Source organism: Ovis aries, chromosome 1, assembly GCF_016772045.2.
Source record: "Ovis aries strain OAR_USU_Benz2616 breed Rambouillet chromosome 1, ARS-UI_Ramb_v3.0, whole genome shotgun sequence".
Lineage (NCBI taxonomy): Eukaryota > Metazoa > Chordata > Mammalia > Artiodactyla > Bovidae > Ovis > Ovis aries.
Window position 1 is genome coordinate 12,567,559 of NC_056054.1, and position 7,639 is coordinate 12,575,197.

Here is a 7,639-nt window from a genome sequence, read left to right on the forward strand (position 1 = left end):
AAGCCAATTTATGCTGCTTTGAGAGTGTGTGAGAAGGGAGTCGGATAGTTTAAATATTTGATGGCATCAAGCTCTGAGAACCTTGTGCTTCCAAATCCCCAATAAGAATAATCCTGCTGCTGGCACCTAGTGACTCTACAGGGGCCAGAGCTGGGGATGGGACCCATTAACATATGCCTCTCTCTCTCTCTTTTTTGTTTCTTTTTTGTGTAAATCCTTGTTCCATTTCTTAGAGCCCATTTTAAGATAAAAGCAATCCTTTTACATGTATTTATTTGTTTATTATTTAATTTTCTCTTTTGCTGCGTGACTAGTGGGATCTTAGTTCCCAGACCAGGGATTGAACCTGGGCCTCAAGCAAACACTTAGAAAACACTTAGTCCTAACCACTGGACCACCAGGGAATTCCAGTCCTTTTAAATTTAAATAACCAAGATAACATAAACTAATGAAAATGCTGTAAGTAAAAAGTGAAAATATCTGTTCATTCCATCCCATAGAGTCCCATTTCAAAATTTAAACCATGCTAACAGATTAATATGTACTCTACCTGGTATTTTTTAAAATTATTTTATTTTGGCTGCAATGGGTCTTTGTTTGCAGTGTGAGGGCTCTTCATTGCAAAGGGAGGACTCAGTTGCCCTACAATATGTGGGATCTTTGTTCCCCAACAAGGGATTGAACCTGGGTCCCTCACATTGGAAGGTGGGCTCTTAACCACTGGACCTCCAATGAAGACCCGCTGGTATTTTCTGTACACACACACTAACATATCTGTTAGGCAGGTAAATAGCATTGATTATCTACCCAAGACCTTTCTCCTCTCATGTTTTCAATTGTTGAGAGAGCCCCAAGTTTGTTTGGATGTTCATCTTCTATAGTTCTTTGCTCAGAAAAGATGACCAACCCTCTCACCAAATTCAGGGAAGAGTAAAGATTGTTACTGGCTAATCCTTTTCATCCCATTCCATGTGTCATGGTTAGCTTAGACATGGATATGAGACACACCCAGATATTCTGATTGGGGGTTCTTGAAAAGGTTTTCCCTCCTAATAAAAAGAGATGTATGACCAGCAATACCCCACTTCTTCTCTAAATCATATTTGCATCTGACACCTGCTGCTGCGGCAACCATCTTGACATCATCAGGAGAAATATCTCAACACTTCAAGAGTTTTCAGTTGTATGTAACTGGAAAACTGAGTAAAACTGGCTTAAACAAAAGTGAGGATTTTGTTTTGGTTCATGTAACTGAGTGGGATAGATCTGTGTAGAACAGCAAGCATTTCCACTGGGATTGTGGTAGGGTGTTAGGTGATCTCCAAAGAAGTACAATTGCAATCCTAAGACTCAAACATACAACAATGAATTTAATACAATAAATGGACCTAACATCACATTAGACACGGCTCATTCTAGGACTAAAGAGCTAGAAGATAAATTAGTAAATAACATCCTTACTGAAGTATACAGAAACAGAAATAAATTTTAAAAATATATAAAAGAGAGAGTAGTAGACACATGGGACATGGTGAAAAAGCCTAAATACAATAAATTAGACTCCTGGAAAGATATGAGAGAGAGAGTGAGAAAGAAGCAATATTTGAAGAGAGAGTAGCTGAAAATTTTCTGATTGATGAAAAACATATACTCAGTCCCACACAGAATAAATGCAAAGAAAACTGTAAGTACTTCATAGTAAAACTGCTGAAAACCAAAAACGAAGTATTAAAAGCAATTGTGTGTGTGTGTGGGGGGGGATATATTACCTCCAAAAGAACAACATTAAGATTAACAACTGACTCTATAATTAACAACTGACTCTATAATATAAATTATAAAATTCAGAAGATAATGGAATTTTTGTTTGTTTGTTTTTTGGCCACACCAAGCAGCATGCAGGACCTTTGTTCCCTAACCAGGAATTAAACCTGTGCTGCCTACATTGGGAATGTGGAGTCTTAACCATTGGACCTCCAGGGAAGTCTCGGAAATGATATTTTTGAAGTGTGGAAAGAAAATAACAGTTAATCTAAACTTTCATACCCAGTGAAGATATCATTCAAAAACGAAAGAAAAATGTGTGTTTTCAGACAATCAAAATCTGAAAAAAAAATTTGCTCATCAACAGACCCACACTAAAACAAATGCTAAAGAGAATTTTTCAAGCAGAATGAAAATAAACCCAAAAAGAAGTATGACTATGAAGGAAGAAATCTAGAACAAGATAAAAGGTAAACCTATGGGTAAAAAAATGAATGAACAATGACTGTATAAAGCAAAAAATGTCTGGTAGAGCTTTAAACATATGGAAAATTAAAACCCAGCACAAAAATGGCACACAGTGTGGGAACTGATAAATGGAATTAAAGTATTTTAAGGTTCTTGCATTGTTCAAGAAGTAGTAAAAGAATTAATTTATGTTAAACTTTAACAAATTAAGGATGCCTACTGTAATCACCATGGCAATCATGGAAAAATAGTTTAAAAAACTATACCTGTAAATAAACAAGTGAATATAGGAAAATATGGAATAATAAGAACAATCTTAAAAAGATTTAAAAGAAGAGAGGGAAAAAAGGAACACTGAACATGTGGGAGAAGTAGAAAACCAGTACTATGAAATTTTGAAACTCAGATGTATAAGTACATATTTTAAACATAAGCGGAATAAACTTAAAGAACCAAAAGTGTTAGATCAGTATTTTAATTATTTTTTAAATTTATTTGGCTGTGCTGGGTCTTGGTTGTAGCATACGGGATCTTTAGTTGCAGCATGTAGGATCTAGTTTCCTGACCAGGGATTGAACCCGGTCTCCCTGCATTGGGAGTGCAGAGTCTTAGCCATGGGACCACTAGGGAAGTCCCCAAAGCAACTTTTTATTGCTTTAAAAAATCTGAAATATAAGGATACAGGTATGTTAAAGGTTGTAAAAGACATACTATACAAGGAGTAGCTCAAAGAAAATCAGTGAAGCTAAACTAATATACAACACATTACACTTCAGGGCAAAAAGCATCAGTAGATACTCTGCATGACTAAAATGCCAATAAACTAGGAAGAAAACAAGTCTAAATTTGTATGCGACTAACGCAATATCCTCAAAGAATATAAAAGCACACCGCACGTATCACATCTCCAGGTCTGCAACATGAAGAGCAGCAAATTAAGAGTCCTGGGAATCTGGAAAAAAAGAATCTGTGCAGAGGAATGAATGTGGAAGACAGAGCGCATCCAGGGATGCGTCATAGCCTAAGAGTATCCATGCAATTTAACTGCCAGCCGCTGCAACAAACAAACCCCCACATTTCAGTGACTTAGTAAATTAATTTCCAGCTTTCAGTATGTGTCTGGTAAGGTAGGGACTCTTTATTCACAGTCCTCAGGGAAAGAGGCTGACAGAAGCTTTGACACCTTGACCCGGCACCACTGGGAACATGTGACAGGGAAAGAGTGATGGATGAGACACACAAACTCTTAACTCGTGAACGCTCAGGAGTAGCGAAAGTCATGTCTGCTCACGGAGCCTTGGCTAGGTCCAGCCACATAGACCCATCCTAACTGCAAGTGCTACTGAGTCTAAGCTCTTACCTATTAAGAGCTTACCTATTAAGAGCTTACCTAAGCTCTTAGCCTATTGCAGGACAGGCCGAAATATTGTTGGGGTGAAGAATAGCAGCTTTATTTGGAAAGCCAACAGATAGAGGAAATGGTGGACCAGTGTCCCAAAGAATCATCTCCCTTGAGTCAGAATTCAGGCTTCTAAAAGGGAGAGAGTTTAGTCCTGGTTCCAGCCAGATTCCAGAGTGTGTTCTTTTCTTCCTTCCTGCAGCCATTCACAGGTGGTCCTGGTCAGGATGTTTCCTGTGAGCTAAATAAAGGTAATTTAGCTTAACACTCATTACCTGAGAGGCAGGGTTCCCAGAGATGGGCTATTAAGTATAATTTAAGCTTATAGGCAACATCCCTTTAGTGATTAACTTGTAATAGAACATGAAGGTTCTTATCTATTACATAAGGAGAATGGAAAATGTAGGGAAGCCCATGGAATATTTAGTGAGCGCTCTGTATATCACACAGATTCCTTAAATCCTTAGAGGAAAATATATTCTCTCTTGGTATATGACATTATTTGAAAATTATGTTTAAAAAAATCATGTTTTCTACTTTCCCAGTTACCTTGCAGTGTCTTTAAAATATCCATTTTTCAACCTCTCTCTCCCTCTCTCTCCTTCACTCCCTTCTTCTTTCCCTTTTCTCCCACATGGCATCTTCCCTTAGCTTATTCAAAACTCCTAGGCGATGGGGGAGGATAAATTAGAAATTTGGAATTACAGATACACACTACTATATATAAAACAGATAACAAGGACCTATGGTATAGCATAGGGAAATATATCCATTATCTAATGATAACCTATAAAGGAAAATATTCTGAAAATATTATATATATATATATATATATATATATTAGATATATAATCACTTGGCTGCACCCCTGGAACTAACACAACACTGCAAACAACAACGGACGTGTGCATGCATTCTCAGTCATGTTCGATTCCGTGTGAACCTATTGATTATAGCCCGCCAGGCTCCTCTGCCCATGGGATTTCTCAGGCAAGAATACTGGAGTGGGTTGCCATTTCCTTCTCCAGGGGATCTTCCTGACCCAGGGATCGAACCTGCATCTCCTACGTTGGCAGGTGGATTCTTTACTGCTGAGCAACCAGGGAAGCCTGACTAAAAGCCTGGATTTCTTTACCATGTGAGATTCTAAACACAGCTGCTCACTTCTTCATGTCCACAGGAGAGTCTCTGCTCTCAGGGGGCATTTAGTCTCTCTTTTAAGGAATTTTTCATAATTAATAAAGAATAATCTCCCTTTCAGTTAACACAGAATCAAGTGATTTGGGACCTTAATTACATCTCCAGAATGTCTTGGCTATTGGCTAGTAAGCCACAGATTCCACCCACACTCAGGGGGAGGGGATTTCAAACGGACATGAACACCAGGAAACAGGAATCATGGGGACTGCTCTAGGATCCATCTGCCAGAAACAGAAATGTATTTTCAGCTATTTTTAAAATTAATTGTTTGGCTGCATTGGGTCTCAGTTGTGGCTCATGGAATCTTCCTTGCATCATTCAGGATCTTTCGCTGCAGCCTGCAGCCTCAGATCGTGGTGTCAGGGCTCCAGTGCTCACAGGCTTCAGTAGTTGTGGTGTATGGGCTTGGTTGCTCTGATACAGGGGGGATCTTGGTTCCCTGACCAGAGATCGAACCTGAGTCCCCTGTGTTGCAAGGCAGATTCTTAGCCACTGGACTACCCAGGAAATCCCCAAACAGAAATATTTAAACCTACTCAAGTGAATCAGCTGGAATCAAGATTGCCAGGAGAAATATCAATAACCTCAGATATGCAGATGACACCACCCTTATGGCAGAAAGTGAAGAACTAAAGAGCTTCTTGAAGAAAGTGAAAGAGGAGAGTGAAAAAGTTGGCTTAAAACTCAACATTCAGAAAACAAAGATCATGGCATCTGGTCCCATCGCTTCATGGTAAATAGATGGGGAAACAATGGAAACAGTGACAGACTTTATTTTGGGGGGCTCCAGAATCATTGCAGATGGTGACTACAGCCATGAAATTAAAACACACTTGCTCTTTGGAAGAAAAGCTATGAACAAACTAGACAGCATATTAAAAAGCAGAGACATTACTTTGCTGACAAATGTCCATCTAGTCAAAGGTATGGTTTTTCCAGTAGCCATGTATGGATGTGAGAGTTGGACTATAAAGAAAGCTGAGCACTGAAGAACTGATGCTTTTGAACTGTGGTGTTGGAGAAGACTCTTGAGAGTCCCTTGGATTGCAAGGAGATCCAACCAGTCCATCCTAAAGGAAATCAGTCCTGAATATTCATTGGAAGGACTGATGCTGAGGCTGAAACTCCAATACTTTCACCACCTGATGTGAAGAACTGACTCATTGGAAAAGACCCTGATGCTGGGAAAAAACTGAGGGCAGGAGAAGAGGACAACAGAGGATGAGATGATTGGATGGCATCACCAACTCCATGGACATGAGTTTGAGCAAGCTCTGGGAGTTGGTGATGGACAGGGAGGCCTGGCGTGCTGCAGTCCATGGGGTGGCAAAGAGTTGGACACGACTGAGCGACAGAACTGAACTGAACTGAGAGCGGTGGGATGAGGGTGAAGTGAGGGGTGGGAGAGAGGTCCAAGAGGGAGGGGAGCTATGTGAACATATAGCTGAGTCACTTCATTGTACAGCAGAAACCAGTAGAACATTGCAAAGCAACTATATTCCAATAAAAAAAAAATAAAATAAAACAAAGGAGACGATGGAGAAAAAAAAAAAAAACTTGCTGCTGTTTCTATGTCGAATACGTGCCAAATGCCTTGTTTTCATTTAATCCTCACTACAAATGTGTTTGCTTAGTCTCTGAATTGTGTCTGACTCTTTTGCAACCCCATGGACTGTAGCCCGCCAGGCTCCTCTGGTTTCCCAGGCATGAATACTGGAGTGGGTTGCCATTCCGTTTTCCAGGAAAGCCCCAGTATAATTGTATATAATGGCTACTGCTCTACATTTCCTTCTTCCCTTCCCATCCATGATTCTAAAAGGGTTATTTACATTCACTTATCCATTTAATTTCTTAAAGTTCACTCTCATTTTTAATAAAAGTTATATGTAACGTTAAAAGTCAACTTATTAGTAAAATAGAAAGCCCCAGCCTTTCTCCTCCCCCCTCTCTGAGTCTCCTCCCCCAGAGTCAACCACTTTCAACATTTCTGGTTGTATCTCTTGGTTTTACCTCACATTTGCTGCAGAAGGTACTGAGTCTGACACAAAGTGGACCCTTTGCAAGTGGGATTCTTTCTTCTTCCTACTCCGCTCTACAAACTTTGGGTCATGGTCAACAGGGGGTGATGAGACCATCAACATATATGAAGCAGTTCGTGAACAATTCGGCCAACAGTTACTAGCTCAGGAGACAGTACTGTACAATGATTAAGAGCACAGGCGGACATAGGCTCAAATCCTACCCACTCTCTACCTCTGCAAGCGGGAGGATAATACTCCTGACGCAAGACTGATGCAGACAGAAGGGCCTGGGTGTGGGCAACCAAGCATCCTAACACTTAGCTTCTGCTCCATTCCATCTGACAGAGAAACCAGGTCTGGAAGAGGTCTTGAAAGATGGATGAATTTGAACAGGAAGGAAAAAGAAAGGTGATTCCAGAAAAGAGAAAAATTGAAGAGCAGACTTACAGGCAGAGATGAAGATAGTGTGTTGGAGGAACAGTGAGAGTCGACTGATGTGACTGAATATTGGGCTCTTTCAGGAGTAGGAGGCCATGTCTGAGGAAAGCTCTGCCAGGGTAGACCACAGATTATTCCTTAGGGGGGATGGGCAGGAATGAGGCAGAGGGCAAAGAGCACTTGCTGAGCAGCAGCCCAGTGGACTGAACTCAGGCAACGGGCAGACTCAGTTGTGGTGCAACCAAGCTTTGCCTGGCTCTCCAGAGACCTGGTGAGAGAGTTCTCAGAGAGGCAGTTTCGTTTGCGCCTCATAGGATAGAATTATCCTAGATAGCCTCTAAGAACTCTT